Genomic DNA, 23,629 nt, shown 5'->3' with positions numbered 1-23,629 from the left:
ACTAACTTCTTCAGGACCTGGACAAGATTAAAGGAGATTCTGTATATCCCTAAAAAGAGTCGGCCTGGAAAGCTGGGACCCTTGAATATCAACCAGAAGAGATGCTCTTCTCATGTATGGAGATGGAGAAAAAGTGGAACAAAGTTCAACCACAGTAAACCATTTGTAGGGGTGCAAGGGAGGATGATGACAGGGTTGGGGACCAGAAGAAAGGTTGGGATAACCACATTATTAATGTCCCTAATCTATTGTATGAACACGTCGGCTTCCCCTGTCTTGTGTATCAGGAGAATCAGGGTATTACATTTTCACAACAGGTACTAAAATCCCTTGCTTAATCACATCTGCTGTTACATGGCAGCTCCCTTCCTGCGCTTCAGGCTTTAATGGGTACTGTGGCATTCTGGGGAGATTTTTCTGAAGGATTCCATTGATGATATGAACCCCACATTGTTGTCCTCTGTGGACCACAGAGTAGATGGTATCTTTAACAGTAAAATCACAAAAATCAGTTCCATTTGTATCACTTGGGTGAATTGTGCTCTCACACAGTAGTGCAAGTACTCTAGTTTCTTGTCATCTTCCTTCAGTGCAAAATGCAATATAAGTTTACCGAGAATGTCCCTACCTAACAAATTAGTTGGACACGTTGGTCTGAGCAAAAAAGAATGTTTATCACTAATGCATCCCGCAGAAAGGAATACAGAGAGAGGAATATAGTGTGGAACTTGTTGATTAGAAATACTGACTTCACCTAGGGATTCACCAGATAGAGATATAGTAGGGAATTCAGAGGCCTTTAGAGCTCAGGGACTAGTGCACATGTCAATAACACAGGTAGTATGCTTCCAATTAATGGCCCAATCTACATAGCGGCCATTCTGATCTACTTGGATTATCATATTCATGGTACAGTTGGAGCCTCTTAGGATAGCAGTTTTTAATAATCTAATGAAATCAAGATTAATCAGGCAAGGCTAGTGTATTAGATAACAGTTGGGGCAGTTCGGTAGCCAATGCTCTTCTGTTTGCAGGCAAAACATGACCCTCCTGCTCCAGGGGCCTCTCCCGATCCCTTCCATTGCCTCTACCAGCTCTACATTCTCCATTTCTCTCCCCCATTTGTTCCTGCTTTTGCAGGGCTCCTGCCCCCACCCTTAACAGTTCTCTGCATGTTCAATTACATTAGTTTCGAATTTATATTCTCTTTCCTACTCTCTTGGGACACTGTGTCTTAATACTAATGAAATCAGAGAGAGCCCATGGGACATAGACCATAACAATTCTGTTGGCCGCTGGGAAGTCCCTCATTTGAAGTGTTGGACCTGGCCCTTTTTGCAGGTTTCTCCCCTGACTTTTTGCTTCCTATTTTCCTGACCTGTTTTTGTTGGCTTTAGGACTCTGGGCACTTCACCACTGCTGATCAGTGCTAAAGTGCATATGTTCTCGGTGTAAATTGTAATTCTGATTGGTTATCCATGATTGGCATATTTGATTTACTTGTACGTCCCTAGTAAAGTGCACTTGGTAAGCCATGGGCCTGTAAAGCAAATTCTACTATTGGGCCTGCAGCACTGTTGCACCACCCACATGAGTATCACTGTAAGTCTATCCCAGGTCTGCCATTGCAGTGTCTGTGAGTGCAGTTTTGAACTCCCATGTCAACTTGGCAAGTGCACCCGCTTGCCAGGCCATAACCTTCCCTTTTACTACAGGTAACGCACCCCTAATGTAGGCTCAAGATACCCCCAAGGGCAGGTTGAATTGTTTGTGAAAGGTATGACATGTAATGGCATGTTTTACATCTCCTGATAGTAAAATACTGCCAATTTAGTTTTCCACTATTGTAAGGACTAGGTCTCCCATAGGGAATTTTGTAATATTTTACAAGTGTAACTTTCAATTGGGAACCAATAGAGATTTGGAATTTGGGCTCTCTGAGCTCAGAATTTTAAAACATATCTTTTAGTACAGATGGTTTTTAAATTGTGTTTTTGAAAATGCCACTTTTCTACCTGCACATGGAATCGATGTCTGGTTTTGACTGACAGGGGCCTGTTTTGTGCATTCACTCTAGACAGTCAAACAAAGGGAGTTGAGGTGTGCCCTGCATATCCTGATGGCCCATCGCCAGGCTGATAGGTCTCCTGAGCTAGTTACTGCTTCTGTTTGGAGAGAAAAAGGACTGGACTTTGATGTGTATCCTGCTTCTGAAGTCTATTCAAGGGCTTTTGTGTGTTTGCCTCCTGTTGAAAGTCTCAGGATCATCAAATACATCACCTACTGGGAGTTCTGAACCTGCCAGGTGGTGCCAATTCCAGTTCTGGGTCACTGCAGGTGTTTGCCGGGCTGTCGCTTCAAGAAAAGCATTCCAGATACAGTCACTGACATCGCTGCCTGCAAAGAAACCATGGTCACTGCTCGCTGGGAGAGCACAGCACTGACCACAACAAGACCACAGCCCTGTTCTCACCGATGATGACGATTCGCGCCATCACCAACTCCGCTGCTTGTACTGTAGCTGTGGTCATCGCCTGTAATGCTACAGGCAGTTATACATTGTGAGAGTGTGTATTGACCATTGACTCCATTTTGCCGTAACTACATTTTTGTGAGCACGGTTTCATCTTGTATCTGTCTGACTATGAAAGTAAAAGGAGGCCCCCTTCTCTGTCAGTTTTGGGACAGGGGAGATATAGAGTAAGCAAAAATTGTCCCACAAGTTCACCACTAAATTGGTAAGGAGTGGAATAATGGTACCAAGTAAGTTTTCGGTGTTTTGCAATACCAATCACACAAACGTATTAAAGGCAAGGGGCTGAATTACATAACATAGGCCAACTAATATAGTCATTAAACCACCAAGAGTTACAAATTTGAACCACAATAACACAGATTACATAGTGTCCCAACCAAGAAACAATGAAGAACCAAAGAGTAGTTTTTTGGAAAAATATATATTTATTTTTATTTATTTATTTAATTTGTATGGCGCGTTATAACCACAGGGGTCTCTAAGCGCTGTCTGGCCAGATTTACGTGATAGATGTTATATTCACTTGAAACCAGCTGTACACCTAAGGTCTGCTCCATGCTTGTTTAAATAGTACGGTTTTTAGTTTTTTTCTGAAGGAAAGTAAGTTACTCTCCTTCCTGAGCTCTGGATCCAATTTGTTCCATAAAGCTGGGATCGTGTTGGAGAAAGCACGGCCCCCCACCGTGGTCAATTTGAAGCGATGCTGAGTCAGAAGAGTGGCGTCCGACGAACGCAAAGTCCTACCCGGTATGTAGGGGGATAGTCGGGATTTCAGGTATTTTGGTGCTTTGCCATACAAAGCCTTGTGAGCAATGCACATTCCTTTGAAGATAATTCTCTGGCGAATTGGCAGCCAGTGTAACTCCTGCATCAGGGGAGAGGCATGGGCATTTCTGGGTTTTTTAAATATCAACCTAGCTGCATCGTTCATGACTCCCTGTAGTTTGTCCAGCAGCCGCTGTGGCAAACCTAAATAAAGGGAGTTCCCGTAGTCCAGCCTAGCCAGAATTGTGGCTGAGACCACGTGTCTCAAGGTAGAGAATGAGAGTAGGGCAGCGATCTTCCTAAGTTGTCTTAACAAGCCTATACTGGTGCCTACTACGGTGGTAACTTGTTTTTCCATGGATAATTTATTATCCACATATAGGCCTAGGCTTTTAACTGCAACTGCCGGCTTTGGGGGTACACCCAGCTCCCTAGGCCAAAAGTTATCACTCCAAGGGTTACCCGAGATGGAAATGGGTAATACTTCCGTCTTATCCGGGTTAACTTTTAAGGAGTTCTCGGACATCCAATTGACTGTAGTTTTCAATATGTCCTGTAGCCTGGTGGATGCTCCTGGACCATCATCCAGCCGGATGATTATCTGGGTGTCATCGGCATAGTTGTACACTAGGCAGTCCATCCTATTCAGGAGAGCAATTAGTGGCTGCAGGTAGATGTTAAAAAGTAGTGGGGACAAGGCAGATCCCTGGGGGACCCCGCAGGTGATCGGAGCAGGGGTAGAAAGTAGATCCCCCAGCTGTACTCGTTGTGTCCTACCCTGCAGAAATGATGTGAGCCATGCATGTGCTGTACCCACGACGCCAAAGGATCTCAACCGCGACAGAAGCTGTTTATGGCACACGGTGTCAAACGCCGCGGAGAGATCCAGTAGTACCAGGGCGCTCGGTGTTTTTACATCAGCTCGCATCCTTAGCTCATCCAGAATGGATAGCATAACTAGTTCCGTGCTGTGATTAGCACGGAACCCTGCCTGATTGGTCTCCAGCAGGTTGTTACTCTCTAGATGGCCCGATAATAGAGCTAACACATGCTGCTCAATTACCTTCGCCAAGAAAGGCAACTGGGAGATGGGCCGAAAATTTTTCAGACATTTTGTGTCTGCTCCAGGTTTCTTCAGTAAGGGGATCAGGCGAGCCTCTTTAAAAGCTGAAGGGATCTGTCCTGTACAAAGAGAGGTATTCAATAGGTGCAGAACCTCTTCCTCTATTCCTGGCATTGCCATCTTAAATATGTCAGGCGGGCAAGGGTCCACCAAGGAGCCTGATTTGACTCGGCCTATGATTTTGAGTAATTCCTGTTTGGAAATAAGGGATAGCTCAGCTAGAGGTGGAATGTTTAGCGGGCCAGTGAGGTCCGGTATGTGCGGACATTCGAGGGGTGCAGTTTCTGCAATTTCATCCAAGATGTCGGATATCTTCTTTACGAAGAAATCCTGGAACCTCTGACAGTCCTCCTGGGTGAACTCGGGACTTTGCTCCTTGTTCACCCTGAGCTCCGCCAGGACCCAGAAGATTTCTTTTTGCGGATTTCTAGCAGTAGTTATTCTTTCCTCAAAGAAAGCAGCCTTCCTTGATTGTATGGCTAGTTTGTACTGGGCTAAGGATGAGGTATATTCTTGTTTGGAGATAGCGTCGTACTTTTTACGCCATGCCCGTTCTTTCTTCCTCACCCCGCGTTTCATCTCTCTAAGGGAATCATTATACCAAGGCGCCCCGGCTCCTCTCGCCACCTTCTTCATCCTGCGGAGAGGTGCCACCACATCAATGGCACTCCCCAGTTTATGCTGGAGATGTCTGCATAGAGCATCAACGTTGGCATCCTGCTCTATGTCTGAAGGATGGTGTTCTAAGAGGTGGACCAGTTTTTCCCCATCAAGGTTTCTCCATTTGCGGGCCGTTTTCCAGCCCTCCTCAGGTTTGGACAGGGGGCCCCTCAATGTGAGTCTACCCTTTATTAAAAAATGATCAGACCAAGCACAAGGAAGAATTTCCGTGATACCCTGGGCTGGCATGGTGGTCCAGACTAAGTCGAGCACATGACCTTTCTCATGTGTTGGTCCCTTGACCTGTTGGATAAGACCTAAGGAGGAGACCGCCTCCTCGATCTGTAATGCTTGTCCTTCTTTAGGGGACTTTTCCCAGTGATAGTTGAAGTCTCCAACGATCACCATTTTATCGTATCTTGTACACAGGTCCTGGACCAATCTTACAAAGAGGGTAGGGAAGTCAGGCGACGCCCAAGGTGGCCGATAAACCACCAAGAACACCACACAGACTGCTCCCCTCCTGAGCTTAACCCCCATAACCTCAGCTCCTCCAAGGGTTTCGGAGAGGAACCTATTGGCACGGAGGCATGACTGATAAAGAAGGGCTACTCCTCCTCCTCTCTTAGCTCCCTCCCTGTTAAAATGAATAGCCAAATAGTTATCTGGAAGGGCCGCCACCAAATCGGGCGCTGAGCAATCCTCCAGCCATGTTTCGGTAAGCGCGAGGACATCTAACTCCCCGTCTTCCAGGAGTGTGAAAACCTCTAACCTATGGCTCTGCAGAGAGCGAGTATTCAGTAGACCGTAACTCAGGGTATGTATGTTGGGCGTGCGCTGGCGCCCTCTGGCGCTTCTAGGTGACATAAGCAGACCCTCGCAGCCCAGCCGGTGTAGGGTAGCCGGCTCCAGAAGGGACTTACCCAAATTAAGTTGTAATAGGTCGGCCCTTGAGTAAACCACATTCTGGCCAGGGGTTCTGGCCCCAGGCCCCGGATGGTCACGGATGGGCAAAGATGGGCTCACCTCTGGCGAACCTCCGGCGCACCTATGGCGCGCCCGCTGCGCGTCACCGCTGCGCGTATGCTCCATGTGAGCTTTAAATAGGAGGCTGCTGGTGGTCCTAGTCCAACCACTAGACCGTCAGCTTTAAATAGGAGGCTGCTGGTGGTCCTAGTCCAACCACTAGACCGTCAGCTCCCCAAGATGGCCCCCGGAAGTGAGGGTGGAATGGACTCCCTCTGTACCGCGTGAAGACACTCCCTCCACAACAAACAGCACAGGCTGCGGTGGAACGGGGAGGTAGGCGGTGATGACCACACAAAGGAACTTTGCTAATGTGCCCACAGTTATTAAAAATTATAACGTGCAAGTACAGGTCAGTCACAACAAAAAGCGGCGATTTTTTAAAAATGCAATTTACAGCTAAAATACAAGTAAGCTTGTATTTATTCAAAAGTAAACATTTTATCACAGTGATAACCAAAATTTTTTTTTACACATAATACAAAAAACATTTCATTAAAAACATTAAAAATCACATGAAGTAGACATGGGTTAAAAGTTCAAAAGAACATGGGTCGACGCAGCGTTTCGGTTACAGGCTAACAATAGACAACCTTCTTCAGGACCAAGTTCTAAAAGGAAACAGAAAATTACTTTTTTTGCATTTCCACTTTTTAAACAAAGCATTATTCCAAAACAACATTATTGGTTGGCTGAGGTATTTGGTGATTGGCACTAGGTAAGAATGGGGGGTGGTTGACATTATTGGTATTGTTAAAGCACACAACTCTTTATAAATGGTACCCTTTAGTGAGTTCCAGAATAATTTTTCAGGAACTATTTCATTAGTGTGGTTAACATTGGGGGTTGGTTAACATTATTGGTATTGCTAAAGCACACAACTCTTTATAAATGGTACCCTTTAGTGAGTTCCAGAATAATTTTTCAGGAACTATTTCATTAGTGAGGACATATTATTAGTGTTATTTGTCCTTGATGTTACCTGTATAGTGTTATTGGATTCCAGCTAGATCCTGGAATGCCGAGAGCCGGTACTTGGATCCGGTCAAGAACTGTTATAAGTTCACACCTGTTTCAACATACGCTGTAACATTATCTATGAATAATAACAAAATTTAGATCAAAATCTTGTGTGCGTTATTTTTACTTAAAGAGTGATAGAATAATATAGCACGTCACTACCTTATATTTGTATAATAATGGATCTCGCTCGGGTAGTAGGAGCCACCGATATTGGATTTCAGAAATGCTGCAAATAAATACACCTATCACTGTATTGTAATCAAAGGAGTGATTGACAAGTGTCAAATCGGATTTGTCATTAATTGTACTCACCCAGGTTTAAATGACTGGCAATTATATAAAATCGCGAGCTTTTCAATGGGCTTGTGAATCAGGTTTGACGTTCATACCATGGTGGGGATTATCCTGCCACTGTATAATTCAAAAACGGAATGTTTGTTAGGAACCTAGCTTTGAATACTAGTGCATTTGAAATTTTTAAACATACGGTCCATATTTCTTTTAGTTTGGAATTATCAAACATGCTATAGGGAATGGGTCTTTTGTGCAAATATTCTGGCTAGCAGGATTATTATTAGGCTTAATTTCTGTAGTTGCTATGGCAATTATATCTCTGCTTTGTTTTTAATTTAATAATTTAATAACATCGGCATTGTTATGCCTAAACAGTTTCAACCTCGCATCAAAATTGTATAAATACCCATGACACGGGTGAAGTATGATTTATACTAGGGCACCATGCAGTCACCTATGTTGTCATGCAGGGCTCCAGCACGTTATGATTCCTTTATCTCAATTATTACCATAGCTCGGTTCTAGAGCCTCGCTGGTCTATTTATGCGAAGGTTTTACTGGGGATACTGCTTGAAGGAGCGCCCGGGCATCGGCATAACCAGCAACTTAAAATATGTACCGGAGCTAGGATCGGGTTACAAATTTATAAGAAACGCAGGCATAGCGAGTAGACTAGGTATAGCATCAGGGCATATGTGGCGGAATGTAGCATCGCGTTCGCTTACCTTAGGCTTCGAATTCGGCCTCCCTGCTCCTACTCCGTCAGCGCATTCACGGGTCTGGTAAAAGTGCAAGTATCGGCAGAGCGATGGGTTTGCTGTATTTATAATACAAGACAGCTGATTGGGCGCTTAGTCTCACCCTCCCTCATTGGTTAGCCACAAGTCACCTGACCTTACGTGTAGTGTCTATGGACACTGGGGGCGATTATTATTTATCGCGGTGACATCTATGAAGTTTAAATGATTTACTCCAATAGTGTGAAGGTTCCTCGTGCCTGGAGATATATGGAGGGTACCGCGGAAGAAATACCATTAACTCAGCATTAGCCGGAGTTTTCTACGTGGTGTAGCGCAGTCCTCTCAGGGCACTGGCTGGGGAATCCCTTGTTATTATTGGTCATTGCCATATCACCTGACTTGTAATGTTTATATACAGACATATGACGATGACGTTGTGTCTGATGTGAATCTCTCAAAATAATTCACTTAGTGTCAAGAATAATTGCAAATAATTACAAATAATGAGGGGCGTTTTTAATTAATAGTAAATTCGATGTTTTGTCACTTAAGGGTACCATTTATAAAGAGTTGTGTGCTTTAACAATACCAATAATGTCAACCACCCCCCATTCTTACCTAGTGTCAATCACCAAATACCTCAGCCAACCAATAATGTTGTTTTGGAATAATGCTTTGTTTAAAAAGTGGAAATGCAAAAAAAGTAATTTCCTGTTTCCTTTTAGAACTTGGTCCTGAAGAAGGTTGTCTATTGTTAGCCTGTAACCGATACGCCGCGTCGACCCATGTTCTTTTGAACTTTTAACCCATGTCTACTTCATGTGATTTTTAATGTTTTTAATGAAATGTTTTTGTATTATGTGTAAAAAAATTTTTTAAATGATTGGTTATCACTGTGATAAAATGTTTACTTTTGAATAAATACAAAGTATATATATATTTTTCCAAAAAACTACTCTTTGGTTCTTCATTGTTTCTTGGTTGGGACACTATGTAATCTGTGTTATTGTGGTTCAAATTTGTAACTCTTGGTGGTTTAATGACTATATTAGTTGGCCTATGTTATGTAATTCAGCCCCTTGCCTTTAATACGTTTGTGTGATTGGTATTGCAAAACACCGAAAACTTACTTGGTACCATTATTCCACTCCTTACCAATTTAGTGGTGAACTTGTGGGACAATTTTTGCTTACTCTGTTTGACTATGCCTTTCAGTAGGGAATGCAGGCAGGCCCAGGTTACTTGCGTGCAGAGGTTGTTTATGTTTCACACTTCACTGAGCAAGAGAGATAAGCTGCTAGAACATACAGTGTGGGATGCATACTGTGTTCAAGGATGAGAATGTGAGGAATTATTTTCAGAACTCTCATCAGAGCCTGGCCAGCTCCGTTGAGTGACCTCAATGCAAAGAGTGTAGCCAGCATCTACTGCACAAATGAAGGGAGGAGGGGCTTCTAGAAGTCTCTCTCTGTGTTAGTAAAAAGTACAAAGACAGAGACCTCCTGGCTCTTTGACAGGAAGCAGAAGCACTGCTCAGGGCCTTCTTTGTGTGCCCGGTTGAGATCTCCTGCCTGAGACTGTCAACGGGTTCCCCAGTCGTGCTGGGGAGAATGATGCCAAAAAGAGAGCCGGTAAAGTATTCCAAGTTCTAATTACTTCTTCTTGTGTATATACATTCACTATATGCATTTATTTTACATGTATATAAATGCCATTTAATATATGGGAACGTACAGCAATAAATATTCCCCTTTACTTTGCAAATGAGTGTTGAGCTTTGTTTACATTGTATTTTGGTATTATAAAGTGTGTAGAGTCACATTTTGAAGAGTGTTCACATTGTGCCCTGGTATTTTGAAGTCTTGCCCATGTGCTCTAAAGAAAAAAACAAGACACCACCCTCGGTGACACCGTGCCCCTGGTCTGCCAACGACAGCCCCATCGACTCCAATATCATCATCCAATGCCGCAGCCTGCACCAAAGTCACAGCCACCACCTCTTGAGGAGCACAAGACATCGACCATGACGATACCGCAGCCCCGGGTAGAACAACAACACCGTAAGGACGCCACACAGCTACCTATGCTGAAGTCACTGACACCGCATTGTGAAGTGCATGATGCACCGCCCACGATCAAACTGAAGCCCCGGAACTGCTGATGCCAGTGCTCCTGACTTTGATCTCACAGAATTCAATTTGCAATACTTGTGACTTCAAGAACTCATAGACTTCTGCACCAATGTGCAGCACTGATGCTTAGTGACTCCAGGGGCGCCTCACTTCTACACTTCACCACAAGGTCTTCGAGACCTCTTGAACCCCCAAGTACAGTTTGTGGGACTTCCCTGATGCCGTAACTTGCCCTTGACTCAACTGGGGTCGGACTGAACTGTGGGATTTGTTGGTCATGATGCAGCAATAGCCTCAGTTTGTGCTATCGACTTCAAAGAACTGTAATTTTGCTTTATTGTTAAGAAATTGATTTCTTCACTTTTGTATGTTAGATTTTTGTCCTTGTGGTCTTATTTTGATTAGATAAATATTCGCTATTTTTCTAAACTGGTGTGGTGTCCATTTTGCAGAGTTTTCACTGCGTTACTGTGTGTGTTATGTACAAATATTGTACACAATGCCTCTGAGATAAGCCTGACTGCTCGTGCCAAACTATTAGGTGGGTCAGCAGGGGTTATCTAAGCTGTGTAATCCCCTTACCCTGACAAGAAGGAAGGGTTCCTGTCTGGACAGGGGACACACCACTGCAAACTAGAGACCCCCATTTCTAACAGAAAGTATGGCGGAAAAAGAAGGCCCCTCATCTTCATCAGGGTCACTTGAATGAGGAAAAGAGAAACACCTCCTAGACAATTATTCTGTGATCTGTCTCTAACTTTATAGAGTAATAGTAGTGTTTCATTTTCTGTGGTTTCTATACTCACTTGCTTATTACCTCCTTGTGTTTGAGCCATTGGTGGTCCTTCAGCCACTGCTCTGTTTATGGTTGCATCAGATGCTGCACCCCAGACCATTCAGTCGTCATGCAGAACAGATTGCTCACCTTTGTGTCCTTTCTCCATGTCTCCTACTCAGTGTTCAGTGAATTAGGGTAATAAATATGGAGTAGGTTGCACAGTTGAAGCACAAACCCTCACTGTGGCTCTAAGGTGACCAATTTGGTATTCCAATTTCTCCAGGGTATTTCCAATACCTTGGACTTGAGATTACTGCTTATGCTTGTGTGCCTCCTCGTGCCATTGAAAGAAGCAAGGCAATTGTTCAGCATCTAGCTTATTTGTAGGATCTTTCATCTTCTTCTGCAAGTTAACCATTTTTATATTCAAAGTATCATTTTAAAGAAATGACTTCCCATCCTCATTAGTGAGTCTCACTTACTCCTGTAAATGTTTGCATGTGAGTTTAATGTATTCTTGGTACATAGTATGGGCGGTAGACTCTTTGTTGGGGGCTCACTACATTTAGATTTCTCAGCTTGCATCTCTACTCCTTCTTACATACTCACATCTATGTAACAAGGAAGGGGTCTGCTGGTGTTGTGCCCACAGCTCATGCGGTAGAGAGATCAGAAAAAGAGATGGAAAACAGGATAGTGTTCTCTCAGTTCTAATTCTTCTGATTTCATAAAAGAAGGAGGGGAGGATATTGTGCAGTAACACCCAAAGATCCCTTAGCATTCGACAAACCTTCAATCAACACATACGGAGCGACTTGTAAAGGGGTCGGGTGGCTAGATCAGAGAGTCTCTTTTTCTCAGAGCTTCTTTCCTCAAGGGTCTGTGTTCGAGTACAGGGGCTTCTACCCATCTTATTGCATTATTTCTAGATCCTACTTGCTTGAAGCCATGGATTTGCATTCATAAACATTAATTTTGACTGGACTCCTCCCAGTCTTATCTGCCCAACCAACTTATATTTCCTGTCATCTCCTTCCCAGAAAGCAATTTGCATAGCCTTTTAACAACACATTTAAAACCGTAAAACGATACAGACCATGCAAAGCAAACAAGCTCACAAATATACAGTTATCACAGATAGATTTTACCTAAATTTTCGTTCAGTCATGCTCACACTTTTAGCAAATTCTCCAGGTCCAATGGCTTGCTATGCTCCACCTTAATCCACGTAGAGAAATGTCTCCCTTACCTGCGGTGCTGGGGTTGTCGTGTGAACTTCAGTCCAGTGCTGACCAGTGTACTGCTTTCAGGGTTGCTTTTCCATGGGCAATGCACCATCTGTTAAAAATAAAAACACAAGACCTCTGGTCTATCAAATTTAACGCCAACGTAGTAAGCAGTACAGCAAATAATCAACAGACAATTACTATTTCAACTGATTAGAGCTATTGCTAGAAAAGGGTAAGTTGGATCCTAACAATAAAGTATATGACATTTAGTACAGTCTATAAATGTTTTCTCTAAATACAAATCTATGGAACCTAAGTACGTGACAGAAACGTGTTACTTTCAGCAATACTAATGAGCAGATTGCAGGATCTTGTCCTGAAGGAAGTCGGGAAATCGTTGAGGAGAAATTAGAATTCAAGAATACAATACTGAGTACATTATTCTCCTAAAATCATAATTCTGGTTGCCAACAATGAAAATGAGGTTGCACTTTTCAGAAATGTGCAAATCAACTGCCCCAAATTAAATGGATTTTGGGGCTACTAAAGTCATCAAATTTATCAAGTATAATCTGACACTTCAAATCTATAAGTAATAGCTTCCATATTTGATTATAAAATATATCCGTACACACAGTGATATGTGAATTTTTATATATAAAAACAATAACATTGAAGTACATAAGAATATAAAAATGTGCTTTCACAGTGGATTTTTGCCATGAAAAATGCACTAACTGCAGTGTTTGCCTGTGCTTTGATTCTGGGGTCAAATATGTTGATAAGAATTTACAACAAAGGATTGTGACCTGTGGTTAATCATGAGCACTGTTTCGTTATGACTGGCTATCTTAATTGTTATACAGTGAGATATGGTTTCTTTCTTGCCAGGATATGAGGCTAAAGTCACCCAATAGCTGATATGCTATGACCCACAAAATTAAGTTTTCATAAGGCTTTACTGCAAATGGAGTTGGTTCTCTTGATTACGTTTCAATCCATTCCCACATGGTATGAATCAGATATTAATTAATTTTGGGGTGAATTCAAGTGTCATTCGCACAGGGGACAAAATGCAGTGATATTAGAGACACAAAATTTAGGAGGCATTTTGACAGAGTGTGTGTGTGTAATTGTGTGTGTTTGGGGTGTGTGCATGGGTGTGTGTGTGTGTGTGTGTTTGTCTTTTCATTCTTATCAGGATATATTGGGGTAAACTCACCCAAAAGCTGTTAAGCTTACACCCAACAAATTAAAATCTCATAAAGAAAAATGACGATTTAAGTTGGTTCTCTTGGTAAAGTTTGAATCCAATCCCACAAGGTACGAATCATATTTTTGCTTGTTGTGGGGTAAATTCAATATGATATACAAGACATTGAAGTTTGGAGATATTGTGACGGATTGTGTGTGTGTGTGTGTCTGTGTGTGCGTGTGTGTGTGTGAAGGAGCTATTGGGCTAGAGATAGTTTTAAGGATAATTCACATGTTCATTGATGCACAGAAAATTCATCACAGACCATACCCCACTGTGACTGTCAAGCAAGATCACATTGCAGACACTTTCCTCACAGCAACTGGAACAGGCAGGCTTGTTGCTCAAAATAGTGGGATAAAAGGTTTCCACATAAGTAATTGAAGAAGTTGTGGCAGGCCTGCAGCCCATGCAAGTGAGGAGATGTGGGAAGCCAGAAGCAAGCATGACACTGACATACATGGAGACATGTGATTGATACTTATTTTATTTAAAGAGTTTTGTATAGCGCGAACGTGAACCTTGGGAATCAGATCGCTTCACATTACATGAGGTAGGTTAGAGATACATCTTGTATATTAGAACGATTCATAATGATATGAGGTAGGTTAAGTATACAGCCATACGGTATTAACATAAATATATACAATGATATGAGGTAGATTTAGGACACAACTTGATATCAAGGTGTACTGGGACTTCCAGTACGGAATAGTTCTGAAATGTCTTTTCCCTGTGCTTTCTAAATTCCTGAGTCAGGAGTAGAATAGTACTGATATAGGTTATTATAGCTGGTGACTTTCTCTTTACTTACATTGTTGTTCTGTTTTGGTAACATCTGTGTCACAGTGCTAGTGATGAACTGTCTTGCCTATGAAAGGAACTTACTCATTAGGAAAATCATAGTTTCCCTCTTAAATGTTGCTGTGTTTGGAATTTTCCTAATGTTTGGAGGGAGTGAGTTCCAGATTCTGGGGGCTGCTCCTGCGAAAGTTCTATCATACGTTTTTTTCTTCCGGAAGATGGGTGTTCCCAGCAACATCTCCATGGCACTCCTTGCTGGTCTGCTCCCTCCTGATAACTCAATTTTCCGGGCCAGGTATCTTGGTGTATTGTAGTGGAGAGCTTTGTGGATGATACATGCCATTTTGAGTTGAATTCTGGCTTCGTAAGGAAGCCAGTTTAACGCTTTCAGGTGTGGAGAGATATGGTCAAATTTCCTCGATCCGGTGATGAGTCTTGCAGTTGCATTGAGGCATGCTTTCAGTGGTGTTGTTGAAATTTTTGGTAGACCTGCTAAGGTTGTACATCCTATTCAATCCTCAAGATAACTAAGGATTAGACTGCCAGTTTGAGATCCGCCGTAGAGAATGGTTTCACTTTTCCAATGTAGTTCAAATTAAATCGTGCACTTTTTGCTATTGATTTGATGTGGGCTTTCCTGTCTAGGTTCTCATCCAGCATGATTCCTAGTGATTTTGCTAAGTCTACTAGAGTAGGGGTGAAGTTTAGTGCTGTGATAAGTTTGGTCCATTCCATCACCTCTGTGTGGTTCTTTGGTGGTGAAATTAATAGGAATTCCGTTTTTTGTGCATTTAGCTACAGATGATTGCTAGTTAACCATTGTAATGACATTTTTAAGGCCTCATTCATTAACTTGATGTCTTCCAGAGACGCGATCTTGATGTATATCTGTGTGTCGTCCGCGTACATGTGATAGGATGTGTTTGCGTCTTGGAGGATTTCAATAAGAGGTTTGACATACAAGTTGAACAGTGCTGAAGATAGTGTAGATCCTTGAGGGACTCCAATTGAGTTAGGGCATGTTGGTGATAGTGTCTGGTTGACCAGGAGTCTTTGCGTTCTATTCTAAAGGAAGGACTTAAACCATTTCAGCACAATTCCAGATATTCCTATCCAGTCATGAAGCCTGGTTAGTAATTTTTCATGATTTACTGTGCCAAATGCAGATGACAGGTCAAAAAGGACTAGTAGACATGTTCGATTGTGGTCTAGGGCCTGTAATGCGTCATCGACAATATGTAGGATTGCTGTTTCCTTGTTGTGTCCTGTTCTGAATCCCGGCTGACAACAAGTTACAAGTAATATTTAAAGTGAATGGAAGATGCATAGGGGGAAGGGAGTTGTGATAGCCCTACAAGGTGTGGACAACAGGAGAAATTGGTGATCGAATCTCCTAGACAGAAATCAGGGCCCTGCTGTGGGCGATAAAGACATAGAATTGAAGCTTGGCAGATTACAACCCATCAAAAGGGGATGTGGACAGAGGAGGATAGAGAAATAAGTAGAGTAATTTGACGAGGAGAACCTGCGGTTATTCACAAATGGATTTGCTGTGGCAAACGCCCTTGCTAACTTTACCTGGAATCGCAGACACTATGAATTGCAAATCCCAGAGTAGCAGTTTTGGAATCCTTTTATTTTTGGTTAATATGCTTTTCAAGTCTGTTCTTGTGGAACTGGAGGAATTAAAGGAGCTGGCAATTCTTATGAAGGCATTGCATATTATTACTAACTCGTTGGGCTCGGCTCGTTTGGACTTCTTTTTTTGGGATTGGATCTTTAAGTAATAATGGAGGCAATTGATCAGGGCTTGCTCTTCTAATGCTATGGACGTTTTGAAACTCAGATATAGGTAATATAATCATTATCTTTCCATAAGTTGAATTGAGTTAATAGAATCAAACTTTATCTATGTATAGGTTTATTAATTGAGATGATAGTAGTTCATGGTCAATTGATCTCATAACTAGATCACCTAACTAGATGACAAGCTTGGTCATTTAGTTAGGTGCACTGCATGTGTTAGGTATGTAGTAGAGGGGTAGCAGTTTGAACAGTCGTAGTGTACAGTGGTTCAGATTTCTAATCAGGCATGGGGCGTGTTGGTACCAGAGGTAGTTCTCTATCCAGCAGGGTGTAAATACTGATTCCTGTCAACTGGTTTATCATGCAACCCAGACCAAGCAGCTGGAGATGCAATCAGCTATTCCATTAGACTAGGTCATAGCTCCACCTACCACAGAATCCTGGCTCAGAGACATCAGCCAAGTACCAAAGCAACCCACTATCCAAATATTAGTGAATTCCACCCACATGTATCTAATCAGTCCCTACTACTTTTTAACATTTAGCTTCCTTCTGTTGTTTTTAATATTGCTCCTATGCTTGCTCATAGTCGTTTGGGGAGGACACAACCTCAGGGCGTTGTCCTTGTTGTAGTGTCACAATAGAGTGCAATCTTTCCTTCGCTCCACTGGGGCACTAACTTGATGCCATTTTGAGTGGGTTAGCAGTCCAGGTGTCTGTTCCCCTCCCAGCTGCTGTATAATTCACACTGTGACGCGGATGCACAGCGGACTTGTAGATTGAGCAAGCCCGTACTGCTACTGCCCCACCTTTCCTTTTATGGTGTGTTCTTTTCGGGGGGAACTGTTAGTGTGCACCTCTGCGTGTTGTAGGTTGCACAGTAAAGGGCTTCTGTACCTTTTAATTGTTTTTAACTTTTAGCTTCCTTCTGTTGTTTTTAAAATTGCTCTTATTGCACATACCTGTTTGGGGAGGACGTGACCGCGGGCTTTGTCCTCATTGTAGCATTGGAGTAGAGCGCCATCGTTCCTTCGCTCCGCTAGGGCACTAGCTTGATGCCAGTTTGGGTGGGTTAGCAGTCCAGGCATCTGTTTCCCTCACGTCTGCAATATAATGCACTCTGAGACGTGGACGCGGGCAGCGGGCGTGCCGCTGGCACGCTAAAGGCAAGCCCGTCTGCGCCCTTCTGCATCTGCATCGCGGCCAGCACCAACCATGCTGTAGTATCGGGTTCCCAAGGCCTACATGCTCCGAAGGCAACCCACTTACATTGAAAGAACTGTTGGCACAGAAACTGAAAAATTCAAAGAACAAGTTTATTAAGACCCCACGGGGTGGTGGTACATTCCTACAGCACCCTTCGGTAATGCAAGAAGTATCACACCGAACATCGGTGTGACCCGTTCTTTTATACAATTTGCAGGTAATAAAACAATAGGCGGTACAGAATTACAGAGCGTTATGTACATATATGGTCATTTTTGAAACACAGCCAGCTCATTGGAGGGGTTACAACCCCGCTGGTCAGTTTGGCGGCACATTCCTGAGGGGCGACTGGTCAGTTGGGACTGCGCATGTACAGGCTTGACCGTTACTAAAAATAGCCTGTTGCTGGGCAAACTCGAGTGGCCAGTGGCACGGACAACGGACTAAAGGGCACGCTGGCCACGAGGCCGCTCATGATCTAAGATGGCCGCCGTAACAAACAAGATGGCATTTCCAAGTATGGCCAAGTTAAGCGGAAAAACGTGTAGCACAGCTAAGCGCTAACCCGGCCATTGTCAAATTACGACAGACGACCCTTTTAGCGTTTAGCTGAAGCTACCTCATAGTGAACATAATCAGGGTGTTCATCTTCAATATCAATTAGCATTATTTGAGCTACTTCTTTATGAAGCATCATTTTGTTGTGAGCAAGAGCTCGTCTTGATGGTATGCAAGCCGATAAACACATGGAACATAAAGCTGGGCCACATTGTATACATAAACATACAAAAAACAATATCCCGACAATGATGCATAGAATCGTTAGCAGTTTCCAACCCCAAGTGGTAAGCACTGACCAGAACCATCCTGAAAGAGTCCAAGTTCCATTGTCCGGGTGTATTTCAGCGGCTATCTTATGCAATTTCGAAATAGCATCATAAACAGATGGTGAGTTATCAGGCACATATACGCAGCAGCTACTTCCGATGATTCTACATGCCCCCCCACGGTCAGCTAGAACCACATCTAGAACCATTCTGTTCTGGAGCGTAACAATCCTAGAAATCTGGAGTTCTCCAGTAATATTCCCTAGTGCAATAGCAGTATCATTGGCTACAGCCTCAACAACACAGGTCAATCGTCGTATTTTCCGACTATTCAAAGCAGCCCCCACAAAGGAAAACAATCCCAAATTGAAGTCCACATATTGTTGCAAAGCAGTGTCAGTCTGGTCGATGTCGTCCAGAACAACAGCACGTTTAACACGATTCAACACGAAGTCGTGATAAAGTACATAGTCATTATGGTACATTGGTGGGGCAATGAATACAAGGGGCAATACAAAAGATACATAACAAGTGCCTAACCATCCCAACGGGAGCTGATGATAACCCTTCGATCCACAAATAAAATAAGTATTGCGAGATGCTACAAACGATATGCCATTTGGGCTGTCAAACGTAAGTGTAGTGTTGCATTCACTTTTCCCAACCGGAATTATACCTTTATTGCGTATACACAAATCAGCATTAGTAGCAATAACATTAATAACATGTGAACTAGATACGTTGATGTTCCGTTGGTTGCTGTAAACACGTGGGGCAGACGCATTATCGGGGCGGTACTCCTCCCATTCAAATCGAGTACCCTCAGCTCGTGGATACCCATCCCGGTCATGGTAGCAAATTTTATTCAAACGGAAAAGCACCCCCCCTTTTGTTGGCCATCTCAAAGTGAAGAGTGTACCAGGCATTGCAAGATCCATTATGTGAGAACGGGAGTGGAATGAGTGGAGTGCCCCTTTCTTCTGGTGCCCAGGCAACATCCCACACACCCAACAATTAGACGTATTTGTCATGTTATGCGTATGATGCAGGATCTGAATAAAGCTATTGTTCAAATAAGTCTGTCGGTGCCGTTCTTCATGGTAAGGCAAAGTGAAGTGAAAATGTTCAGATGGAGCCGGGGTAGTTGGCAGCAAATGTTCACGTGCAGGCACCACAAGTTCAACTACCCAAGCTATCACTGCTATTACCACAATTGTCAAGACGAAAAGGATGGCACCAAGTATTCTTTTGTCTCGTGATGCAGAAGACGCCATAGTTCAATGAGTCCTCAAAGTCTTAAATAGTTCGAAAAGTTCACAAAGTCTCAAATGTACATATGTGTGTATTTACACCTAAAAGGAAAAATACGGTGCTGAGCTCCGAGGTAGCCGTTGTTTTCTTCTCCGGGGTCAAGACGGGTGTCGCTACTCTTGGCAGAACTGATCCCCCCCCCTTGAGATTCCCGGCTTCCGTTTCACAAACCCCAGAGCGGTAACCAACCAGTCTCGAAAACCAAAAAAAATCTTCTTATCGTGGCCGCAGATTATAGCGCTCTCGTCCAGAAACAGTGTGGTCCGGGAAGGCTCCCTCAACTTCGGCCGATGTCACAGCTGGGCTCTTTTCTTTCTCCAAAATCTCCTTGTAGTCAGTCAACACAGCAGGATTCACTAGATCAGGAGAAACACGACGGCAGTGGGTTGAGTGCACCCACCGCTTTCTGTTGGTCACTCGTACAGCTGTTCGAGTTGCCAGGAGGACCTGCTCGGGGCCACGCCACCTCGGTTCCAAGCTGTTCGCCCTCTCAAACGACTTTATCATGACAAAGTCGCCAGGGTGAAGATTGTGGCCCTCTCCAGTAGAGTTGTTAGGGAGCGCTTCTCGAACCTGTTGATGAATAGAAAGCAAATCATTTGTTAATCGTGCCAAATAATCGTTCATCATTATACAAGGCACATAATGTATCAATCGCGGCTTAGGCACTCCCCAAATATTCATAGGCCTTCCAAACACCACTTCATATGGTGTGAGGCCTGTTCGAGAGTGGGGCACTGATCTGAGAGAGAGCAATGCTAGCGGTAAGGCATCCGGCCACTTCAATGTCGTAGACGCCACAATCTTAGCCAGTTTTAGCTTCAACGTGGCATTATACCGCTCAACAAGACCTGCCGACTGAGGGTGGAACACAGCATGAAACTTCTGCTGGATCCCCAAGCCCTTCAGCACATACTCCACAATTTACCCGACAAAATGAGGCCCATTATCGCTCCACAAAAATTTGCAAACTCCAAATCGAGGGAAGTACTCCTTAAGCAACACCTTAGCTGTTGTCAAAGCAGTATTGTCTTTCGTGGGGAAAGCCTCAACCCATTTGCTAAAAGCACATACCACCACTAAAACATACTTCAGGTTGTTGCAACGCTCAAGCTGGATATAATCCATTTGGAGTACCTCGAATGGTGCAGAGGGTGGAACGAACCCTCCTTTCGGAGTATGGGTCCCCTTTGCAGGATTGTGCTGCAAACATATCAGGCAGGTCTGCACTACTCTCTTAGCAGTATTGGCAATCTCAGGATGCTCCCAAACTCGTGTTAACAATCGAGTGATTGCAAGAGCCCCCACGTGCGCCAACCCATGTGTCATCTGGACCATCGCTTGCAAGTAAGCTGCAGGCAATTTCCATCTCTCCATGTCCTTACTTCTCCAACAACCTTCATCATCTAGCACCCCGTCTGCTGCCCATGCCGCAAGTTCTGATTCAGTAGCTGATTTCTGAATATCTAGTATCTCTGCTCTAGCATCATACCATCGCTCAGCCTGTGACTGTGTTACGTACATGGGGGAGTCAGTTCGGGACATAGCCGTTTGTCTCGCTATGCTATCCGCAAAAGCATTTCCCTGACCCACTTTATCAGTGATCTTTTTATGGGCACTACATTTGATTATCGCTACTTTCTTTGGACTAAGCAACGCATTTAGGAGATCACGCACTAGTTCTCCGTGCATAATGTGTACTCCATGAGAAGTCAAAAACCCACGTTCTCTCCAGAGTAGTCCGAAGTCATGGGCTACTCCGAAGGCATACCGGCTGTCTGTGTATATGTTCACACATAGGCCAGCACTCAATTCGCAGGCTCTTGTCAAGGCTATCAGCTCTGCTGCTTGAGCCGATTTCTGTGGTATTCTAGCTGTTTCTACCACTGTCTTAAGTGTCGTGATCGCATAGGCTGCGGAAGTCGTACCATCTGGCAGCCTCAAACACGATCCATCAACCCACAGTTCCCCATCCACATCTGGAAGTGGCATATCCTGTAAGACAACACGACCCTTTGTCTGTTCCTCAGTCAGGAAAACACAGTCATGATGTTTTTCTTCCTGACCCTCCTTAACCGGATAGGGCAATAAAGTGGCAGGGTTCAGGGTAGCACATCTTTTCAGTGTGATATGTGGCGCCAGAAGTGTGAGCTCGTATCCTGTCAAACGTGCGCTCGTAAGATATTGGGTCTTTGTTTGATTTAACAGGGCATCTACTGCATGGGGAACTAACACCAACAGTTTGTGCGATAACACTATTCCCTCACTCTGTCGTATAGCTACCGCTGTTGCTGCAACTGCTCGAAAACACCCAGGTAACCCTCGTGCTACAGGGTCAAGAACCGCCGAGAAGTATGCACATGGCCTTTGTTTGTCCCCGTGTGCTTGCACTAACACTGATAACGCGCACCCATCTTTCTCGTGCACGTACAACGTGAAAATCTTTGTGTAATCTGGTGTACCTAACACGGGTGCAGAACAAAGGGCTTGTCTCAATTGTTCAAAGGCATTTTGACATTCATCTGTCCATTCAAGAGGCATTGGTGTAGTTCTGGACAGTAACGCTAACAAAGGTTTTATAATGTGCGAAAACCCCATGATCCACTGTCTACAAAAAGACGTTAAACCTATGAAGGCACGTACATCTCTCTGCGTGCGGGGGACTGGTGTGTCTAAAATCGCCTGAATTCGATCTGATGTTAATGCACGCCCCTCCTTAGACAAAAGATGACAGAGGTAGGTCACCTTGGGTCTACAGTATTGAAGCTTTTTCTTAGAAACCTTGTGATTATTATGTGCAAAAAAAGAAAGCAAAGCAATCGTACTCTCCTCACATTGTGCATAAGAGTCTGCAGCAAGCAAAAGGTCATCCACATACTGGATAAGGACAACCCCAGACTGCAACTCAAAGGAATCAAGCTGTCTTTTCAGAGCCTGGCTGTAAATACTAGGGCTCTCAGTGTAACCTTGAGGAACACGACAAAATCTATACGATTTATTATTTAACGTAAAACCAAACAAATATCTGCTATCAGGATGGACAGGGATAGAAAAGAACGCATTTTTCAAATCAATAACACTAAAGGTCGTTGCCGTTGGTGGCACCAGTGTAAGCAAAGTCGTGATGTCGGACACCACCGGGTATTGGGGAATGACAATTTTGTTAATTTCTCTCAAATCAATAATAAACCGATAGACTTTGTCGTCAGTATCTCTCTTAACAATCGGAAGAATAGGGCTGTTGCAAACATTGTAAGGAACCTCCTCCACCACTCCTGCAGTTATCAAATCTTGGACAATGTGTGTCAGGGCAATTTCGCCTTCCCTAGAAATCTTATACTGTGGCACACGTGGCAGAGAGGCTCCCTCCTTTACAGTAATTCGAATAGGCGGAATACGCATCTCTCCCACATCCGTGTCTGAGGTCGCCCATAACGTGTGCGGGAGAGATGCCAAAGCTGGAATGTCTAGTATTGTGCAAAACCTATCTGATTCAGGATAATTGTCATTCAGGATAACCCGCACTCCCTCGGGAGCGCAGCGTATAGTCGCTCAGAAGTATTTAAGCAGGTCAATGCCCAAGATGTTATCTGGTGTATGGGGAGATAGCAAAAATTGACCAAAACTGAAAAATTTATCAAGACAAAGTGCAAGAGGCTTCGATAATGGGCTGGGAGTGGGTGTGCCATCAAACCCAATACATGTAATCATATCGCCAGACAGGGGAGCCCTCGGAACCAAGTTTTTAGACAAAGCGCTACGAGTAGCCCCTGTGTCAACTAGAAACTGATCAGTAGAACCCAAGATACCCGCTGATACATATGGACCACTCTGATCTACTGGCACTTCAACTGATTCCGTACCCCATCCTACGCAGTCCTATGCATGTACATAATCCTGATGCTCCACATTCTCGCCTTCCGATATCTGGTACTGATTCCGTCTATCAAAGGTGTTACGCTCATCCTGGCCACGGCCACGGCCCCTCTCCTCAAACCTGCCACGATCACCTCCACTACCTCTCGCCCCCGAATAACTTCCCCTCGACCGTCCCCCTCCACGACCACGCTGACTACGTTGCTCACGAAGTACCGGGCAATCATCAGCCCAATGC

This window comes from Lissotriton vulgaris, chromosome 8 (assembly GCF_964263255.1).
Source record: "Lissotriton vulgaris chromosome 8, aLisVul1.2, whole genome shotgun sequence".
Taxonomy (NCBI): domain Eukaryota; kingdom Metazoa; phylum Chordata; class Amphibia; order Caudata; family Salamandridae; genus Lissotriton; species Lissotriton vulgaris.
This window is presented reverse-complemented; position numbering follows the sequence as displayed.